The sequence below is a fragment of the Natator depressus genome, chromosome 2 (genome assembly GCF_965152275.1).
Source record: "Natator depressus isolate rNatDep1 chromosome 2, rNatDep2.hap1, whole genome shotgun sequence".
NCBI lineage: Eukaryota > Metazoa > Chordata > Testudines > Cheloniidae > Natator > Natator depressus.
This window is the reverse complement of record NC_134235.1, coordinates 202,668,134-202,690,949: the sequence shown is the minus strand read 5'-3', so window position 1 is coordinate 202,690,949 and position 22,816 is coordinate 202,668,134. Positions and strand designations below refer to the sequence as shown.

The following is a 22,816-nucleotide window of genomic DNA, read 5'->3' as shown; positions in this document are numbered from 1 at the left end:
CAACCTGGCCTGGTACAGTCTGGTACACTGTATGGTCCCCAGTCTGTTGTGGTCCCATGTACTTCTAAGCCTCCAAATGGGCCTAACTCACCAGAAATAAAATATGTGACCTCTCTCCCAGGGTATGTAACTGGCCATTTCACAACTATGTGCTTAGCAAAAGGCTAGCTGAACGGGATAAGCCTTGCATGCTGCACTTAAGGTGACAAAACTCAGGCTCTAGAGGTTGTAAATTTCATGGAGGCAATAAATTCCACAGCTAAGAGTACCCGTCCCCAATCTGGGGTTCATCTGCCTTATTGCCCCCTTGAAAACGTTGAAGACAAGAAGCGGGATCCGGAAATGGGTGGTTAGGCAACCAGAGTGGAGTGCAGAATATCAAAGGGATGTTTTAAAGAGAAGGTGGGTGAGGTAATATCTTTTAGTGGCCCAACTTCTGTTGGTGAGAGAGACAAGCTTTGGCTTGCAGAGAGCCCTTTAAGTTCCCAGAATATTTTAGTACTGAACTTTGCTTTATGTTAAATCAGATCAGGTGACCAGATAGCAAGTGAGAAAAATCAGGACACTTTTTTTTTTTTTTTTGTTCAGAGGGAGGGGGGTATAGTTGCATGTCTAAACCAAAGCCCCTCATATCCGGATGTGGTGAGGTCATCCTCAGCCTGATTCACACAGGACACCCAGCCAGAGGCACCTGCTGTCATCCCCCCCGGAAGCACAGCTGCAGCAGCCGCAGGATGGCGTGACTGACTGTGCAGCCGCAGACGCCGGCGCCCAGCAGACCCCATCCGCCTCCAGCGCGGACGAGTGTCCTCCTTCCCGCCTCCCGCACCCACGCGCCCTCCCAGCGGGGCACGCCCGCGTTCGCCCGCCCGCCCGCCAAGCCGGCCCTGGCGGCAGCCGCAGCTCCTCCCGCGGCGGGACACGTCAGCGCCGAGTCCCCGCCCGTGGCTGGCTCGGACTAGGTGAGCGGCTGTGGCCGGGCTGCTCAGCCTGCCGAGCCTGTGCCGACGCCGCGGCTGGGGAGCGCGGGAGCCGCCGCTGTTGGTGTGAGTAGGGCAGGCGCGGCTGCTGGCCGAGAGCGGGGCCCGGCTGGGGTTCGTTCCCGAGCGGAGGCTAGTAGCTGCCGCTCCGAGTGGACAGGACTCGCGGGGCACGCGGGGGCCCCAGCTGCGCTGTCCGGCGGGCGGGCGCCCTGGCCCCGCGGGGGAGGAGGACCTGGGGCGGGAGCCATTTCGCTCTCTGCTCTGCTAGGGCCGGAGCTTGGCGGCTCTGTCACCCTGAGGCGCTCGTGTGCCCGTGGGGAGGAGGCAGACGCACCGGGTAGCCTGAGCCTGGGGCTCCGCGCCAGCCGGGCATGGGGATGTTGGGGGGTGGAGACGGGGGATCCTCGTTCACAACCCTCTGGGTCCAAGGGAGCCGCCTTTGTTTTCGGGTGGCCTAGGACGGGAGTCATTGGCTCCCCTGCTAAAGCGGGAGGGGCGGCCGGTGAGATTTAGCACGTCCCCCCTCGACCAGCAGTTACTGTCCTGAGTTGTCTTTGAAGCGCCAAAAGGGATAATGAATCTCTTGATATGTGTTCGAGTGGATGTTAATGCACCGCTGCCCCAACACTGCCGCTTGATGGGGACGGTCAGATGAGATGCCACGGGCTATATAGTCTGGTATTCGCTCTTCGAGTCCATGCCTACCTTGGCAATTTTAGGTATCTCTCCCCCTGTTGCAGTAGCAATGGTGAGGGAAAACGTGTACATTGGTTATTTGTATTCATACCACTATGTCACGTGAGGGGGGGATCCCCTGAGCCCAGCTAGCCACAGGTCTAGGCTAGTACTCTCACCAGCAATACTAGTGCGAGTGTAACGAGTGGGAGATTTTAAGAAAATCTTAGTGCAGACCCAGTCTGTATGGATTGGGGCAAACGATACAATAATTGTACTACAAGTACCATAGTTGCAACAGGATTTGGTCTTGTGCATGCAGGAAAACCAAACCGTACTGTAACACAATCAAGGCACTACTGTATAGTAGTAGTATAGATCAGTACATAGTGGTTATTGCCAGACCCAGTTCCTACAGAATGGGCCGCTGGTTTGGGCTTACTGGAGTGAAGGGATGCAGTTTTTAATGAAATTTAGATAAATGAATTAGATCTGAGCTATTGCCACCTTTGGGGACGCTGGCTATAGCAGTATGTGCCCAAGGGTGTGATTGTTATATGTATACTGGGGACTTTTTCCATTTGAGATCCCACATTTGGTATAAAACTATTACTGATTCCCTTTCAGAATATGCCTTTCTTGCAAATTTGTTAGCTATCACAGGACTTGCTTCTCCAGTATAGTATAAAGTACTAATTGGAACAACAGAGAAATAATTTCTTCCTGTACTAGACTGTTAAGCAAAATTATATCACACAGAACACTGTTACTGTGATTTCATAGGGTTTTTTTCCTTTGATAAACTGCTGCTGTTGACTATAAATAAGAAGTCCTGTACTATGCCCAGCATTATCTAATAAGGCTTTAATTCCACTGAGCTTTTCTAAAAAGTTGTAAGTGGTATGTTCACGTCACCAAGGCACCAGATGGATTTATAAAGCTTGAGCCTTATTCTGCTCTCTCATCCATCAGTGTAAAGCAGTAAATAGTAAACTTAGAGCATAAGTGAGATCAGAATCAGGCCCCTTAAAATATAATAATAATTATTAGTGTAGCATCTGGAATCCCCACTTATGGACCAGAACCATTGTGCTAGGCACTGTACAAACACAGAACAAAAAGACAGTTCCTGGGTCAAAGAGCTCACAATCTAATGTAAGAGACATCTGATGGATAGACAGACAAATATATTCATTACTTACAACATAACTTTTTAACTTCCCCCTATATTTAATTTTGCCTCCACCCACACATTTCTGCTCTCTTCTTTCCCATCTTGATTTTTTTAAAACAGCCATGTTAGTTTTCACAAATTCATACAATGTTGTTCACTTTTCTATCATTTTCTTATAAATCCAGTGCTGGACACTAGTATTAGTTTGTTTTAATATGGCATATAATGTATCCACAACTGTTCATAAAACTGAAAATTCATTAAGAAATTCTACCAGCATTTTAATACATTTTGAATTTATATGCCTAAATAAAAAATACAGCTGTATTACTTGAATCTATTTATACTAATTCTAGGTGAGTTCATAAGGAGAGGTCCAAAGTTCTAGATATGGCAGTTAATCGATAACCACCAGTGAAATTTTGCTTGTGTATTCTAAAATCCCCATTTTCTTCCTCTTTGGCTGCAACATGAACTGCTAGAGTTAGAGATTAATGGTTTTATACTACCTGAAAGAAGAAGTTCCCAGCTTTCACATTATAAAGTTACAAGTATTACTTCCTAGATCTAGCTGTTTTGAGATTGTGATGGCTGAAATACTATCTTCTTTAAAGTGCATGTTTGACAAAGATAGTAATTAGAATTATTTGATTTTTAAGGTGCATTTTGCCCACAATCTGTTACCATCCCAACGGAAAAACATCGCTTCTTTTTTGTCCTTGTGGTACATGAAATATTATGCTTAAGTCTGATCCCCTATAAACTTTCAGTTTTCTGGTTTCTCCTTGCTCCCGATTTTGTGATGTGGCTGGCTAAATACTATCTTTACCCTTCATGGTCTCTCTCAGGGCTTGTCGACACTTGAAAGTTGTTTCAGATTGTTTGTGTATGTTAACTGATTAGGAACAATTGTTCCAAAAGCAGCTTGTCCTCACTGCTTTATGCCCGTTAAAGCTGGTTGCTTTTTGAATCATCTTGTCCACATGGTCCTGTGTTTTACTGAAATATGTGCACAGCATTCAGGGCAGAAATCCCATGGTGCAATGTTCTGCCGCTAGGCTCAATGCATTTGGGGATTTTTCTTGTGGCACATAATAGGATACCTACTAGAAGCCACTGGAATTCTGAGACTTGGGGGTCAAATGAAAAAATTCCCATGATTCCTCTCCTTTTATCCCATCATTCATCTGGGTTTTGGAAGCCAGTGCCATTGTCAGACTGCTGTCAGGCAGCATGCGGGGAGACATGGCTGAGTGCTGTGATCCTGATGGTAGTTAATACAAACTGGCAGATGAACATGTATTAACTACCATCAGGATGTATTGTATTGGCATGTATTGGCAGTCATGCTTTGGGTAACTTGAGAGACAGCCACGGTGGTGCTGTGGCAATATGAGCACAGGAGGAGGATGAAATTGAGCAGTGACCTCTGTACAATCTTTTCTAGGAGCAAGGGCTTCTCTTAGTGAGCTGCCACTTCTGGACTCAGGCAACCAGCACTTCCTAGTGAACAGGATAGTGCTGCAGACCTGGGAAGACCAGCAATGGTACTAGTACTTAAGGATGAGAAAGCCCACTTTACTAGAAATCTGTGCAGAGCTCACCCCAGAGCTGTAGTAGTGGAACACATACATGACAGCTCCCTTCAGCATGGAGACGCATGTGGCTATTGCTGTCTGGAAGCTTGCCATCACGATTGCTAGTGGTCTTTAGTTAACCAGTTTGGTACTGGTAGATCAACTGTGGAGCTGTTGTCCTGGAGGTATGTGCTGCTATCAAGAAGTACCGGCTCCTTTTTATAACTTCTTTTAATGAAACGCCTCTTAATTCTATCCCTGATGACCTTCGTGTGGGACACCACAAACTCCTACGTTTGTCATCTCTTTTGTAATTTCTTGACATTTGGAAGAAAAGAAGGAAACATTTCTCTAGCTGGTTGATTTAAAAACAAAACAAAAAAGCCCAACAACTTGTTAGAAGTTGCTCAGAGGTGTGGAATGTTTTAAGTAATCCTGGCCCAAATGGAGAAGTTGACAGAGGGCAGGTGACTAATTCAATGTGGCATGTTTCTGCAATATATTGATATTACTTCCTCATATGTGATCTATAGCATGCATAGGCTCTTGGTTTTGGAATCAAGGAAAGGTGCTGCATCTGGATAATTTAAGATCAGGTGATCTTTTTCCTAGTTAAATACTCTGCTAAAACCTATTTAATCACAGGAAAATAACTCTGCAGCTTATTTTTTCTGATATTAAAAGTAATTGGGCCCAGATCCTCAAAGGTATTTAGGCGCCTAACTTCCATAAAAACCAGTGGAAGTTAGGAGCCTGTATTTCTTTGAGGATCTGAGCCATCGGAGAAAACTGTAGCTGTATCCTACAGGAATTCCAGGCTCCAGACAAAATAAATCTTGATATTGAGTGTTAAATCCTGCTCATCTTACTCATTCACTCAAAAGGCCCTAATGAAGCCAAAGGGGCTATGTGTAAGAATTTAGCCCCAAATCTGTCTGTCTAGGTATTTATATTGTCCAGTCAATATAATATCTAAATTCTGCCCACTATTTAAAAATAGAAACAATTAATCTCTCTCTCTCTCACTCTCTCTCCCCTTTCCCAGCCTGTAAAAATAGATTGGTTAATGTATATGGTTTTGAAACATGTATTTGTTTGTGTGGGTGAAGAATTTATTGAAGCCGAGCTATATCAAGGAAATGAGTTTGGCATTTAGCTTTCGGAAATGGGTAGGCCTGTGGCCACTCCTGTCACTGAGTTAGATCTATTAATTAGGTGCATATCTCTTATGAAAACCTTCCTCTGCTGGTCAGCAGGATGAATGTTCCATTGAAACTAGTGTGGAGAGAGAAAGAGAGGAGGTAATTTGGTCAACTATGAACAGTCCTAAGTGAGGGCTCTGAACATCAAGACAGGATCTTGAACCAAATTCTGTATTCAATGGGAAATCATTGCAGAGAGTGGAGCATTGCAATGACTTATTAACAGTGACTTGTGATGCTAAGGAAACTGGCTGCTGCTTTTTATATGAGCTGGAGCTTTATTCTTAGGTATGAGATGAAGTGATCAAGCCAAATGGTAATGAATTCATGGATCTCTATGGGCAGCCTACATCCAATGGGATGGGACACAATCTTCTGTCCATTTGCAGTTGGAAGCAGACACTGTTTACCCCCATGGCTATTAGGGCACCCATTGGCCCTAAGAATTGCAAAAAGATCCCAAACCCTGAAAACCAGTTTGACAATCCAAGGACAGATCAGGCCCTCATCAGTGAGGAATGTTATTGAAGAGGCAAGTTCTCTGAAGCCTTCTCCTCTTTTTACCAGCATTGTCTGAATCTTACCTGAGCTCAGCTTTAGCCAGTTGCTCTTCATCCAGGTCCTGATTTCTTCCTGACATTAAGATAACTGGACGATGGCTTTTGTAGCAGGATTCAGTCCCAGAGCGCATCCCCTTAGGGCATGGTAAGGCACTACAAGCACCCTGCCTTCAATTCCCTCAGGTTTTTCCCCAATAATTCATTCACAGTGTAGAATACTAAAACTACATGTTCCCTCTTGGGACCTAATTTGTTAAGTCCTTACACATTACAGTCCCCTTTGGCCCTTCTGAGCCATTATCCTTCCTTCTCTGGGCTTCCAGTTCACTCTTGTTCCAGGGCTTCAGGTCCCAGTTCCTCTGACCCCGGAGAGCTGACTCTCATGCTCCAGCCCCTGACCTCTCTGGGGAGTCTTTCCCACAGTTTCCTTGAACCCTGGTCTTTAGACTCTCAAACTGCTTCCCCCTGGTTCAGGGGCTCCACAGCCCTCCTTCCTGGGGCTGGGCTGTGATTCAGTCAAGCTTCCTCATCCCACCAGCATCTGAGTTCTGATCCTGCTCCAAGGAGCTTCCCTTGGTCTCTAGACTCACGCTCTATTTCTCCTTGGTTCTGGGGCTTACTGTAACTTATGGCTAGGGCCCTTTGTTTTCAGTTTCCATTTTAATATTTCCTGGGAATTTATCAGTTCATTACCACAACAATAAAAACAGGTGAAAATCAGTGCAAAAAACGATTAATTTTTCTGGGTAAATATTGGGGTTTATCTTGATGAATGGAAAGACGGGGGGTAAAAGTATTCAGTAGCTTTGAATTCCATTCACCAATGTGGTTTGCTGCAGAACTAAAACAGAACTCAAAACACAATGCCACCTCTGAGTTTAAGAAAACAATATATCTCTAATTTCCAAATAAAACTTTTCATTTGAATAAACCATTTACTATTGTAGACTTAGAACTATTAGCCCATAAATATTTATATTTAATAATTGGGCCGCACCATTTGCAGCGAATACACTCAACTCTATCCTTTTCTCCTGTTTTTGTTTTTTTAAAGCTTTTGAATACTTCCTTATGTTCTGAAACATATTCTGATACAGATTTTTGTTTTCCCATTTTAGTGCGTTAAATCTTTACATTGTTATCTGTGAACAGCTTGAAATGTGTACATGATGGGCATGTGAGTCATCGGCACGTTCAGATGCACACACACTTCAGAGCTTGTGTGCATACCTGTTTGTTTATAGTGTGTATCTTCTAGACTAATACATAGCCTTAGTTCAACAGGCAGCTTTGCATAAAGACACAGACTAATGCGTGTGAGATACATGTATTACGATGATATAAGGTATTTATTTTCCTAATAAAGCAAGTTGGTTTTTTCAAATATATTTGAATGATACAAAAGCAGGGTGAAAATCAGAAAAAACTGAATAATACTTTTTGTAAAACTCAGGAATTTTTCTGTAAAAATCGGTTTAAACTGAAAACAAAAGGGCTTACTTATGGCAGATATCCTCAGCCCACCAACATGCAGATGCTGGTTCCCATCCAGGAACCCTTTCCACAGGCCCTAACCCTATGCTTCTGCTTCTCTTCCCCAGCTCAGTACTGGGTTTTATCATGTCAGGAGGCATCTGATTAACACCTGGCCCCATTCCCAGCTTGGCTGCTGATCCCTAGAACACCGGTTTTCATAAAGAGGGCACATCATGGAACAGGGGTTGGCTGGCCCCCAGGCTCCATTGCTCATAAAGTGGACAGACCACCTTGTTACAGTGCTGTTTACATTTGCTGTAAAAGAGGTGCATTGTAGGGTACTGTCTGCATCCTGCTGGCACTTCAGACTCGCTCCCTCAGTAGCTTCAACGACTAGATATTAAATAATAAGAGCAAGAGGATTGAACTTTGCAGGAGAGGGCTCATAACAACCTTATAGTCTTGGCCTGAAAGAAAGGACTTAAGCCATTTCAAATGAGTTTCTGTTTGCTCCTGCATCATCTTAGAGGCAGGATTTATTTGTGTTCAGTGGTATACAATGCCACAGAGAGGTCTAGCAGGATGTGTGCTGGTGTACTTCCATTGTCTAAGAACAAACGAACACTGAAACATAAGGGTTCTGTACCATAAGATCTTCCATAAGATGTCTTGGGGAATTCTGAGTGTGAAATGAAAACATGTCTTGTGAGCGTGATGATGATTTTTTCCTTGCTGTTGTCTTGTATCATGTGTCTTGAAGTGTCTGTCCTTTAGTATTTTGAGGGTTTTCTGGCTTAAGAAAATACTTTTTTTTTCCCTACCAGAGTGGACAGATGGAAGAGAAACACTATATTTTTATAACAAAACATCCGCTTTACTGGAATGTGAACAGTGATTCATTTAGGGGGGAAACACTGTGACCTTTCCGTGTATGTGCAGCCAACAAATTATTGGAATCTTAATTCCAGCTTCCTGCTGCTCCTTTCCGTCAAGGTCCTAACTCCTAGCCAATTCTTTGTATACACACAATAATTATAATATAATTGGGTGTCTATTAATAAACTTGTCATTTTTAATCACTTGTGTAGTCGGAATGTAAGTTTTGGATTAGTCATAATTTTGGTATCTGTTGTAATGAGATCTTGGTCACGTTCTGGGAATGGGGATTTTTATTTCATCCAAGATGTTTTACTCAGACGGGGGGAAAAGAGGTTCTAAAAATCCAGAATTAAAGGGTAAATACAAAAGCTGAACGGAAGACAGTACTTTACAGGGGGAAGGGCAATAGCTAAGTAACATATGTAGGCATAAGCCTTGTTGATAAAAGAGCATTTTGGCAGTATCAACATGACTAACGTGCCTGTGACATCCCCACTCACAAGAATTTGCAACCGTGCACAAGTGTTCACAACTGCCATTGTGACTGAACTTGCTTTCAGCAAGGCTAAATACTCTAACTTTGTCCACACTAGTGGTGTAGCTAGGAATGGAAATTTGGGTGGGTCCCAATTTGTGGTGGATAGGCAATGACCAAAGGTCTGATATCACAGCAGCCCGTAGCCTCTAGGGCAGGTAACCAGTCCCAAGCCTCCTCCTTTTTCCACCCAGGGTGACCTGAAGTGCTCTCACCTTGGCTGCAGAGTGTCATCTTGCACAGCTCCTTGCACTTCCTTGCCTCCTTCAGATAGGGATGGGTCTAGCCTGCCTTGGTCTCCCTTCCCTGTATTCGCAAAAAGAAAAGGAGTACTTGTGGCACCTTAGAGACTAACCAATTTATTTGAGCATAAGCTTTCGTGAGCTACAGCTCACTGCATCCGATGAAGTGAGCTGTAGCTCACGAAAGCTTATGCTCAAATAAATTTGTTAGTCTCTAAGGTGCCACAAGTACTCCTTTTCTTTTTGCGAAAACAGACTAATACGGTTGCTACTCTGAAACCTTCCCTGTAGTGGCTTTGGGCACAGGCCAAAGCTGACCAGTGCCACCCACTGAGGAGGTACCGCTGGCTGGAACAGGTGGTGTTTAAGAGTTACTAATTTGGGTTTAGCTTAAAGTTGATGCTTAAAATAAAGTAAAATAAGCCACTCAAACTGAAATAATGTTCACACAGGGGTTTGCACCTGTTTAAATAATTTTTAAAAACTGATTTAAATTAGTGAAGTTTATTGTGTAGATGAGGCCCAATTTGCTACCTCTGCCAAACATACAGGAGTAAACTTGAGAACTCTGGAACAACGCAGGTATGAGATGTGCCCCCAGTTTGCAGGGAAGCTACTTGTCTGACGCCTTGGATGCTGTACTTTATTATTGATATTCAGAGGTGCCTAAAAGTGTGCTAAGTGCTGTGCTAACAAATATAGGAAGGCATAGTCCAACTCAGTGAGCTTTCAGTCTAAAATGACAGACTGATGAACAGTGTAGGAAAGAGTTGGTACGTACCCGTAAAGTGGTCAAAGTAATGATTAGCCAAGTCTTCACATCTCTCTTTGTTCTTTTTAAAATTATAAGATATTCTCAACTAGCCTTTTACCTCCTCTTATTATTTAACTAATATCTGATCGGAGGTCAAAGGGTATGTCTCACTGGGATTGGCAGTGTGACTGCCGCTCAGGTAGGTATACCCACAGCAGTTTTAATCTAGCTAGTTCAACTAAAAATAGCAGTGAAGATGCAGCAGCATGTACCATATAAGCCTGCCCAGAACCCTGGCATGTCCATGCATTACTAACCCATGCCAGGATCTGTGGTACTATATCTTCATTGTTCTTTTAGCTGGGTGAAATTCTAAGGTCTGTGTCATACAGGAGCTCAGAGTAGATCATTATAATGGTTCCTTCTGGCCTTAAAGCATGAGAATTGGTAAATTAAGTTTATCCTAGAAGCACAACGACTTAAAGTAGAGCTGATCAAAATGCACAGAGAGCTGACTTCACTTGCTAAACTCTTTTTCTTATCTTTCCTCATACTTTGTGGTGCAATTGTGTAAGCTGTTTGGGATTGGTCAGTCTCAGGGAAGTGTAGTGGATGCTGTCATTCAAGAGATGAGAACCTTTGCATTTATTATGGTTATTTTACTTTACAATATATGTACCCTGTCTGCCTTTATAGACCTCTCCTCAGACCACTGATATTGGGCTGGCAGTTCTAGTTCTGTACTTCAGAGCAGGCTTCTCCTTTTCATTTTACTTCGTTGGTCTCAGGAAACAGACCAGATTGTAGCACACTTCCTACAGGTGACCAGACCCTGCTTCTCAAAAATACCAGTTTTGACACACCATGCAAAACAGAACAAGAAAGGTTGTTTAAAAAAAAAAAAAGATTATGTAACTCTTTGGAAAGGCAACTCAAAGTAGCAGAAATCTTAAATACAGAAAACATAAATTAGATGAGAAGTTTAAGAAATGATTGGAGCTAGGCCCAAGCTGGGACCTCAGATCACAAAGTATGCAAAAGGTTCAGAACATTAAAAGGAGCAAGTGTGGAGGGGAAGGATCAGATGGTGGCAGCCTTTGCATGTGTGAGTCTATTTGAAAAAGTAGTGTTGCAGTAAGTATGCACTGTGTTCACTAGCTTCTGCTCTGCTCAATTAGCATTAAAAGGACAGCATTTGGTCCTCCCGTCTCATAATTACAGGGGGTTGTTATTCCAGAGACATACTTTGAGAAAGTAATACTTTTCAGAATAGACTTAATTTACATTTATAATATGTTTAACTCCTTAGACATGCCCATATTGTTTCTGACATAGGTTCAAGATCTTCCTTCTAACCAAGGATTTTGGCCAAGGCTCCAGGATGCTGATAGGTCACGCCCACATCCCCTAATGTATTTGTGTAACTAACTGACTTTCTTTGAGGATCCAGGTCTCAGTCTCTATTTATCTGCATGGGATCCTTGCTCCTGCGTCTCTTTCCAACTATAAGTATAAGTGACAAAGCTCCAGTTTAGTTGTTTGTAACTGCATCATACAAAAATGTCTGCCTTAGGGTCTTATACTGCTGCCCATCACCCATAGTATTTGAGCACCTGATCTGTGTGTGTGTGTGTGTGTATATATAATTTATTTATGCATATTTGTATTTATAAGTGTATACACATCTATGTATTTGTATTTTGTAACTGAATATAAATAATCAACACACGTTTGACTCCCTACACTAAACTTTTGATTTTACGTGGAAGATGCTCAGATACTGAAGCAATAGGTGCCAGGATAAAGCTGTAAGATAAGATTAAAAACAGCATTTTCTCACAGGGTATAGAAAAGGGAATCACAAACATATTTTCGTAAGGCAAGAATACATATTAACAGAGAAATCGTCTTGTGAGCTACCAGCCCTTCTGTTTGTGGAGATCACCTTTCCTCTCATAGACCATTGTCTAATACCCTTCTGACAACTACAGCAATTGCTTACACAGAAAAGTAACTTTAGGAAATTTATTTAATGTAGTTAGTGGCTGTTGCAAACAAGTAGCAGAGCCCACATTATGTGACAATCCATCTCTCTGTGGACCAGTCGTACGTTCTGCATGGAGCACTGTTGGAGAGCTGGAGCTATAGAAGAAGAATTTTGAAGGCTTCCAGAATGACTGCAACAAACTCACATCCTTCCCCAATGAATAACCAGTTGTCCTGATGAAAACTGACACACATCACAAAATCAGTCCCACCACCCGTGCCTACCATCTCCAATAGTTGCCTAATAAGTGGCATAGCTCTGGCCTTTTGAGTGTTCTCTAACCAAGATTAGACTGACGTAATGGGTAAGCAACCAGATGAAATAGCAGAAAGTATATGAGATCCCTTGATGGAGCTTATGTCTGTTATCTGAGGACTCTACAATGGGAAGATGGGAGAAAAAGAAAATACATTGTAGGCTGTGTATGAATGTCTTGTTTTTTAAATTATGGCCATCTTGAAGCTTCTCAGAGGTTTGGAATGTGAGTCATTCTGCAGCTAGAGAGGGATTATTAGACAGAGTGCAGGTGACCGTCAGACTTGCTTAATAAATCCCAATTTCATTTGCAGAGTCATGTAATATCACCTGTCTGTCACTGCCACGTGCTGGTGTGTGTGTAATTATTTTTTGGGGGAGGGCTGATGATGATCAAGTTTGATTAATTAAATTAATGGCTCTTTGATTCCCAGGTTCCTGAGTAATGCATGACACTCTTCTAGATAAATGTTTTTTAGGTGATTTCAATTCATTTTCTGATAGAGCAGTTCTTGTTAGCAAGGATGCTTGCCACATAGTAGAATGGTGAGCATGCTTGATTGGAAATAGGCATCATGACGTTAAAGAGAAGTCTTTCTATAAGATGAGCATTTCATCAGCCATTGAGCTGAAGTCCTGCATGAATGTGAGCAGTTTCACCTTGGCCTCTTGACAGTGGCTGCTCAAAGTCCAAATTTCAGGAGGAACTCTGTAACTTGCTTCAGCATGCTTTACCAAAGGGCTGTTTTTGAAATTGTCCCTCATTGCTGGCTTGTGGCCAGTGCTTAAATTGTAATGAAAGAGGTGCCGGGGCTCAAGCAATTTTTTTTACATTCATAACCAACGCAGCAAACCCAGAGGTGCCGGAGCTATGAACTGCCAAGCCTAGAGATGCTGGGGCTGAGCCCCAGTACAAATTAAGCACTGGTTGTGGCTGCCGAAATCCTGCTGATAATATGGAGTCCCTTATGGAAAAGTGCCCAGTTTCGTTTGAAACTGTCCTTGTTTCCTTTTAATAGCCACGTCAACGAAGTGCTTTTGCTGCTGGTGTGGAAGACCATGACTGGAATGTGCATTGGCAACCTGAGGCACAAGGACAGCTGGTCCTCATGGATCTTTAATTTGGTTAAATTAACATCTGAATACTGCATAGAATTAAGATACATTTATTTTCCTTTGATTATTTCCTCATATTTTCAATGGGGCAGTGCTCTAGTAACCACAGCTCCACTGCAGCTTGGCAGCAAGAGAAAGACAAGTTGATGCTGTGAATGCCAAACTGAGGTATGAGAGAGAAGCAGAGATCCTGTTTGGACAAACAGAAATGGACATGTCCATGGCCTAGAGTAATGGACAAAATCCTTTGTCTGTGGGAAGAACGATTCAGACCTAGGCACAAATGCCCCTATATGTCTGTCTGTCTTAAAATTTTTAATACTAAGTTGTTTCCTTGTTTCAGGAAGTAACTTATTGTATGTTTTATGTAAGTAGTCTTGTGTCTGTTAACATATGAGTGATGGGGTCCATCTGCATCTACCCCAGCTGATTCTCTAAGGCCACGGGAAAGATCCAAGGATTGGAAAACATGCCTTATAGCAAAAGTTTCAAGGAGCTCAATCTGTTCACCTTAACAAGGTAAAGAGGTGACTTGATTGTAGTCAATAAGTACCTTCCTATGGAAATTTGATAATAGAGGGCTCTTCAGTCTAGCAGACAAAGCTATAACAAGATCCAGTGGCTGAGAGTTGAAGCTAGACAAGTTCAGAGTAGAAATAAGGCAAAAAATTTTAAGTGAGGGATAATTAACTATTGGAACAACTCAGGAGGTTGTGATGGATTCTCCATCACTAGAAATTTTTAAATCAAGATTGGGTGTTTTTCTAAAAGAGATGCTGTAGTTCAAACAGGAATTAATCCAGGGAAATCCTATGGCCTATGTTAGGCAGGAGGTCAGACTATATGATAACAGTGGTCGCTTCTGATTTTATACTCTATGAAAGAACAGCTTGACTTCAGATGGCAGCTTGAAGTGAGTATTTTCACAATCCCACTTGAGTGTCATAGGCTATAGCCAAAAGGGAACTAGCAACCCTACTTATTAATACACTGAGGATCATATTCATTGCTGGTATAACACTGGTTGAAGTCAATAGCTTACACCAGAGCTGAATTGATTCAAAATTGTCTAGAGAGGTCTGCATGTGGAGTAATGGAAGCACACGTGAATGAAACATAAGAGGAAGTGAAATTGAAACAGGAGAGCTTATTGTGATGTGAGGAGTTACTGGTTAATGCAGTGTATTTCTTGTGAGTGTGAATTTTATGTTAAATATAGAGAGGCCAGTGACACTGGATCCCTGCAAGTGTAAGGAAGACTACAGTCCTGGCAGGGCAGGACCTAGCCAGCGGTGGAGGACAAGCTCCCATTTGGGGGAGGTTACCTGGCTGATGAATGACTCCTATCCAGGGACTGAGCCATTCAGCCTCAGAGTGGCCTCCTGCCGCCCTAGCGGCGGTGGCTCCTTGCACTGCTGGCCAGAGGTCTCTGCCCTGGCAGGAGCATCCTCAGTCTGCCTGGACCTTGTGCCTGCAGGGAACTTTCTGCAGCCCTGCTGTCATGGGGGTCTCCACTCTGCCCCACGAGGACCACAGCCTTCCTTGTACCTGTCGGCATGGGTATTGCCAGCCTTGTTGCAGCACAGGGAGCCCTCTGCAGCTCCGCACAGCTCCACTCACTCACCCTAGGACAACAGGATTGCGGAGGGCTCTCTGCATTGCCACAGGACCGGTGACAACCAATCCCTGAAGGCACGTGTGTGTGGGGGGTGGGGGTGGAGGGTGAGGCTGAACTTGCTTGTTACCAATAGATATTTTTTGTTGTTTTCAGTGTGTCAGCTGAAACCCATGTTTGCTGATATCTATTGATTTATATCGAATCCTGCCTAGCCTAAATGTCTAGTACCTGTAAGAGGTGCCAGACTGGTAACTTTGGAAACCAAAGCTCTTTAATAAACAGAAATAGTCCTGCTTTGGGCAGTGCCAAGTCATTTCCCACCTCTTCTCTCCTTTGTGCTGCAAACTCTGTTATTCTGACAGGACTACTCTAGGGGTGAGAGGGTAGTCCCAGTGCCACACCCTTTGCCTCCGCTGAAATTAGCAGTGGTGGCTACAGTGACCTGAACAGATACTATCAACTCACTTCACATAGGACAGTTAGCTTCCCCCCTGTAGGTAAGCCTCTGTAAAAAGTGGAACTCATTCCTTCCTGAAATGTCTGTTATACCCCCAGTGTGGTCCTGAGATGATCCAAAGAAAACATATATTCCCTCTGAAGATAGACAATAGTTCTGCAATAGGCACATATCCCAGTTCTATAAAAGATTTAATGGTGGTATGATCCATTTACTCCTTTATAGAAGTTCAAAAGTTTCTTTCACCAACAGAAGTTGGTCCAATAAGATATTACCTCACGCACCTTGTCTCACTTTATAGAATGTGCATTTTATAAATCTAATTACATTTAGATGTCTAAATTTTGAAAATACTTGGCCATTGAACAACTGTGTTCAATAACCAGGTAAGATATTGCTTCCCATTTCTTCTGATCTATTAACAGTGAGCTGGAAGAACATCCAATGCATACCCCTGCCTGACATGTGGTCTTTGAGGATATGTCAATGCTACAATTAAAAATCCAAGTGTAGACACTTGGGTTGGAGCCTGGGCTCTAGGACTCTGCAAGGTGGGAGGCTTACAGAGCTCGGGGCGCAGCCCGATATTGAACATCTATACTGCAATTAAACAGCCCCTTAGCCTGAATCCCATGAGCCTGAGTCAGCTGGCATGTGTCGACATACCCTTAGAAATAGCCCCGAGCCTGGGCCTTAAGCGAAAGCAATAGTCAGTCACTCCCAGAAGGAGGCCCCGGATGTCCTGTGTTCCATGTATAGGACTTCTGACTCCTCACAAAAAATGTCCCAGTAACATAATCACCTGTGAAATAGCCAGCTCTGTTATCCCTTTTTTATTTTAAAATTAAGCTCTTCCCCTCCTGTTTGCTCACTTTTTCTCTCAGTATCTGCATTTTCTTTACAAATCCCTGTGGAAGATCCTTCATTCTGGAACATAGTAAATTCAGTGTGCGTTTGAGTTTTATAGGTTATTTGGAATGGAATCCACGTGAAGATGAAGTTTAAACATTAGTTGTTCCCTCATCATGACTACAGTAAAATGGCAAGGATCATTTTATATTTGTAGAGATGCTCAAAATAACTTGTCATCCTTGCCATTTTTCAAAGTCAGGGAGAAAGGAGAATACAGTGAGCGTTAAGTATTGTTAGAGATTTAATTATGATCTGTCACAGGGAACCCTAGAAGGAAAATTCTGTGAAATAACTACCAGAAAATGCGTGTGAGGACTTTGGTTGTATGTGGTAGATTTTGGTAGTGAATGGTCAACTGTAATTACCCAGGTCTGAAAACAGAATTACTCTTCCCTAGCAACAATTTAAGTTGGTTGTTACGTTGGCTCCTTTAGAGATATCCAAAGATGGATGGATGGATGGATATTGAATAGGGGATCAGTGTTTCTTGTTTACGGGAAGCATAACAAGAGGATTTGTGGAATGGACTAGAGGTTTGTGAATAATATCAGAACACGTAAAAGAACCAGCAGATGCCACCAAATAACAAAAGGCTGATCATACAATTGCCATATAATTGAATATAAATACAACCTAAGCTGTTGGGAGAGGTGAGAGATTTCTCTCTCCTTTATTCCATATTCTGCTGCCAGTGATTTAGAGACTGCCAATCCCTGAGTGAGTTGCAGAGCTTGAATAGGATGCTGGGGCAGAAAGCAATTGGTTCTTTTGATCATGTTTATTTGCTTAGTGCTCAGGCCATCCCTGAGTACTCACACTGGCAATTTTTTGTGCCTATATAGTATTGCTTTAAGTTTGGCTATTAGTTAGGTTTGGGAGTGTAGGGAAATTGTTAGTGTCAGCCTGTCCTGCAGTGGCTCAAGAGTGTATCAATCTCAGGGGAGACTTAAGAAGCAGGGTACAAACACCAAATTGGTTGAGAGTTCTGTACTTAGATTTCACCATCCTCCCTGATTCCTTGCATATTTATATCTGCCTCTGGAAATTTCCACTCCATGAATCCGACAAAGTGGGTATTCACCCATGAAAGCTTATGCTCCGATACGTCTCTTAGTATATAAGATGCCACAGGACTCTTTGCCGCTTTTACAGATCCAGACTAACACGGCTGCCCTTCTGATACTTAACAATGTTTAGGCTACTTCCAGTCCCAAAGGACCAGTCGCTTATCTTAGGTGCAACTGACCTGGGGTCTCACACCAAAGACAACACTTGTAGTCAGTCCTACAATAAACTATCTGAAGATGTATTAACTAGGAAAAGGAAATGAGTTATTTATAAGGTTAAAGCAGGTAAACATACACACAAATGAGTTAGTTTTAAGTTTCAAAAGGTAATAGAAGCTTCTATAGTAAGCAAGCTCTATATGTTCCCTAGGGCTAACCCAGACTTAACACTGGGGATCTCTTGTTTATGCCGAGAAAACCTTGCTCTCTGGAGTCCAAGCAGCATAGAGATACTGTTCTGCCTTTAGGACTTTTTATTCCTTTCCCTCTTCTGCTTTGAGTTGCAAACTTAGCTGATGGGAGGAATTCACTTGCATGTCTCCTTTTCATGGGGGGGTGCGATGGGGGGGCAGAGTGCAATCAACAAAGTCTTTTGTTCTCTGATGTTCCACAGTAATTTATTTGGTGTTGATGGGCCTTCTCTGGCAGGACCTAACACAGGGGTGGGCAAACTTTTTGGCCCGAGGGCCACATCTGGGTATTGGTATGGAAATTGTATGGTGGGCCATCAGTGCTCACGAAATTAATAATTCAGAGATAGTCAAATAAACTTTATTAAATAAAGATACATTCTAGTGGGATAAAAACATAAAAACCTTACTTATTATAAATATACCATCGTAACAACGTATTACAATAATTAAACCAAACTTACCCCCTTTCCACGCCCTTTCTCTCTAGCCTGGATTTGTTGGGCATCAGCTTCCAGTCATTGGAACTCATTGAGATTCACCAGCCCCCTGCCCTCAGAAATCTCGTCCTCCTCCACGTAGGTTCCGACAGCCCATAACTTTGAAACAGCCACAGAGCACTCCCTGGCCAACTACTCTTTGTTTTATCCTCAATAATGGAAAATTAACACTACTAAAACATAAGCGTCACCTAAGCCAACAAGTAGCAGGCATGTGGGCTTGCATGTTCCAGGCTCTGACGGTGCATGAGGCGCGTTTGGGTTATGCAGCTGGAGTAACGTGTCCCCTCACGCCCGTCATGCAGGTCCTGAACACGCTGGCGCGCTGGGCTCACGCAGCGGGGCAAGCCCCGACCCCGTTCCCCGGCCGAAGCGAGGCAATGGAGCTTGAGGGCTGGATCCAAAGGTCTGATGGGCCGGAGTTTGCTTACCCCTGACTTGACACCTTCTTTTGGATGCCAGCATTTCACAGTAATTAGTATCTGTTTCCTGTCTGGTGATTTACACAGTTTCAGAGGCTTACAAAGCAAATGCTCACACATTACCTTACAATATATAATACAGAGGTTATAAGTGAGATTAATGCATGCAGCAACTTACAAACATTCAGTAAAAGCTAAACATGTTTTTATAATTCTTATACCCATTTTCACAATACTAACACACAGGTGAACCAGACTGATTCCAGCTATGTGTTTGTCAGTATTCAAGTGAGGCATGGGAACCTTGGCATAAGCTGGCACCTGGTTTGCCAGTGTCATAGCTATTCATCTAATAGCAAAACTTAGTTTTCAAGATAGTGATATTCCTGGGAATGTTCTGTTGCAGGGGTCAGCAAACTTTTTGGTCCGAGGGCCATGTCTGGGTGGGGAAATTGCATGCAGGGCCATGAATGTAGGGCTGGGGCAGGGGTTTGGGGTGCTGGAGAGAGTGCAGGGTGTGGGAGTGGGTGCAGTGTGCAGGAAGGGGCTCAGGGCAAGGGATTGGGGCAGAGGAGGGGTGCGGGGTGTACAAGGGGGCTCAGAAAGGGGTTGGAGTGCAGGAGGGGGTTCACAGTGTGGGAGTGTTATACCAATAAATTAAAAACCAGCAGGATCTTATTAAAGGGAAAAAGGCAAAATACCACATTTATTGTGAATACAGAAAGAATCATAGTAAACAGTTAGTTACAGCTGTAACATTCCATTCAATCTCATATTTATTCTCACACACACACACACACACACAGGTTCTGCAAGGTTGTTATCATAGTTACCAGCCTTAGAGTTGCTCATGCCAAGCCACTGGCCAGGTGGCCTGGACATGAGGAGGGAGCAGGGCCTTGTCAGATGCTCATCTGATGCTCCTGGAAGTTGCTTTGCAGAATCGGACCCCCAAAGTTCTCACTTTTTAGAGTCTGTTTTTATAGGAATTTCTTCCTATGCCAGTCTATGGGAATTGCTTCATCATGCTGTTGCTGAATCAATCAGCAGATAGCACATTCCTGACGGCTCCGTGCTGCTAGATGTTATCTTGTTCTTTGGTTCTCCCATTCTTGAGGCTGTTGGGTGGATTCCAGTCTGCCCTCCGGGGGGTCCTCTGGCTATTTCCACTTGACGCCTTCTTCAGCCAATGGATACTGGATTCTTAGGCTGGCACCTCCCTGATCATTCAGTTATTATCCACACCAAGCATCCATCCACATACATCCTCTATCTCTATTTTAATCACAATTGTTAATACAACAAAAGGGCGGGGAGTCTCTGGGTGCTCTTTCTGTTGTTAGAGTATTGCTTTGAGTCAGTCTCTCTCTCTCTCTCTCTGTGAATTGCTTTGAGAACAGATTCAGTCTTAGAATGTACTAACGCAATTAGCAGCTTGCAAGTTTCACACATAGAGGGAGAGAAACAGTACCAAAAACCAAGAGACCTCTTAATTAGTAATACCCTGGAATTTAAACTATGGGGAATCAAACTCATTTGTGATTTTAATACAGAACTTCTTTAATATGATCCAACAGGAGGGGAGCCTCTGGGAAGGAGAAGATCCTGTGATCCTTGAAACACATGCAGCTGGTAGAGGAAAAAAAAAGGGACAGTGGTATTTAAAAAGACACATTTTATAGAACAATGGGTACACTCTTTCATGGTAAACCGTGCTGTTAACATTACATACACAGCACATGTGCTTTCGTTCCAAGGTTGCATTTTGCCTCCCCCCAGTGCGTGGCTAGCCCCTTCCCCCTCGCCGTGGCTAACAGCGGGGAACATTTCTGTTCAGCCACAGGCAAACAGCCCAGCAGGAATGGGCACCTCTGAATGTCCCCTTAAGAAAAGCACCCTATTTCAACCAGGTGACCATGAATGATATCACTCTCCTGAGGATAACATAGGGAGATAAAGAATGGATGTTGCTTGAATGCCAACAAACACACACTGCAATGCTTTGTTCTACAATGATTCCTGAGTACGTGCTGCTGGCCTGGTGTGGTAAAGTGTCCTACCATGGTGGACGGAATAAGGCTGCCCTCCCCAGAAACCTTTTGCAAAGGCTTTGGGAATACATCCAGGAGAGCCCCAAATGCCAGGGCAAATTAATCCTTTCACATGTTTGCTTTTAAACCATGTATAGTATTTTAAAAGGTACACTCACCAGAGGTCCCTTCTCCACCTGGCGGGTCCGGGAGGCAGCCTTGGGTGGGTTTGGGGAGTACTGGCTCCAGGTCCAGGGTGAGAAACAGTTCCTGGCTGTCAGGAAAACCGATTTCTCAGTTTGCTTGCTGTGAGCTATCTTCCTCGTCCCCAAAACCTGCTTCTGTGTTGCCTCCATCTCCATTGAAGGAGTCAAACAACATGGCTGGGGTAGTGGTGGCTGAACCCCCTAAAATGGCATGCAGCTCATCATAGAAGCGGCATGTTTGGGGCTCTGACCCGGAGCGGCCGTTTGCCTCTCTGGTTTTCTGGTTGGCTTGCCTCAGCTCCTTAAGTTTCACGCGGCACTGCTTTGGGTCCCTGTTATGGCCTCTGTCCTTCATGCCCTGGGAGATCTTGACAAAGGTTTTGGCATTTCGAAAACTGGAACGGAGTTCTGATAGCACGGATTCCTCTCCCCATACAGCGATCAGATCCCGTACCTCCCGTTCGGTCCATGCTGGAGCTCTTTTGCGATTCTGGGACTCCATCATGGTCACCTCTGCTGATGAGCTCTGGCCAGCATGGCAAGCTGCAGGTGACCATGCAAACAGGAAATTGAAATTCAAAAGTTTGCAGGCCTTTTCCTGTCTACCTGCCCCAGTGCATCTGAGTTGAGAGTGCTGTCCAGAGCGGTCACAATAGAGCACTCTGGGATAGCTCCCGGGGGCCAATACTGTCTAATTGCGTCCACAGTACCCCAAAATCGACCCGGCAAGGCCTATTTAAGCACTAATCCCCTTGTCGGGGGTGGAGTAAGGAAATCGATTTTAAGAGCCCTTTAAGTTGAAAAAAAGGGCTTCGTCGTGTGGACAGGTGCAGGGTTAAATCGATTTAACGCTGCTAAATTCGACCTCAACTCCTAGTGTAGACCAGGGCTGAGAGAACTAGCAGCTTTCTGCTTTGTTTCTGCAGGCCATATCAGTCACAACTGTGGTTTTTTAAAACAGGATCTTGGCTTAAGCAAACATTTGAACTGTTGACTCCTGCACTCAGTGCTTCAGTGAGTCTTGCACTTGCTAGAAAACTGCAGTATATATCAAATCCCTTTATCGAATTACAGAAGAAAAAAATCTTTCAAAATGTTTAAAATTTTATGAATGAAATCTTGGCCCCATTTAAGTCAAATCAATGTTGCTGTCTTGCTGGCATGACTACGTAATTTGTGAAATGGGAAATGCAATTTACTATTTGAATGCAAGAAATTGTTAAAAATTGTTGCAAGTTTTAGTGTTTAAAGTTTCTAATACAAAAGGTCCCCTGTAATAATACTAGTAGTAATAGTAATTGCATTACAAAAGTTTGGAAGGCTTCTTCCTTTTCTCATGCATTCAAATGCCAAGAGCTTTGGCTGATTTACAACTTTATAGGATTTTCCTTGTTTCCGACTACTTTTTTGGTCTATGACAGGGTAGTCAACTATTTTTTGTCAAGGTCTAAATGTCTTGGTCAAGGTATAGTCAAGGTCCAGACTTCGGAGAAATAAAAAAAAGTTAGTAAATAAAATGATTTCGGGGACTGTTCAAAAGCATCTGGCAGTCTGGATTTGGCTCGTGGTCCACCTGTAGACTACCTCTATGCTCAATAGATTAGTGACGTACCAAACATATATGACATACTTGCTCTTCATACAATTCCTACTGTTAACTTATCTGAATTTTTCAATTAAAAAAAAATCAGCTGCCCCATAGAAAGGGGATCCCACTGT

The 22,816-nt window shown here is 43.4% G+C and overlaps 1 protein-coding gene across 4 annotated transcripts in view; it reads left to right on the top strand.

Moving 5' to 3' along the window:
• The first annotated feature begins 876 nt into the window (after positions 1-876).
• SNX10 (sorting nexin 10) overlaps positions 877-22,816 on the top strand; it is a 61,029-nt gene continuing 39,089 nt past the window's right edge. Inside the window, exon 1 of one of the 4 annotated variants that reach the window (XM_074945751.1) lies at positions 877-962. The gene's annotated coding sequence lies outside the window, so the exon portion shown is untranslated. Of the gene's footprint in view, positions 1,047-22,816 lie in introns of all 4 variants that reach the window. The other 3 variants (XM_074945749.1, XM_074945750.1, XM_074945753.1) reach the window with 3 other exon arrangements.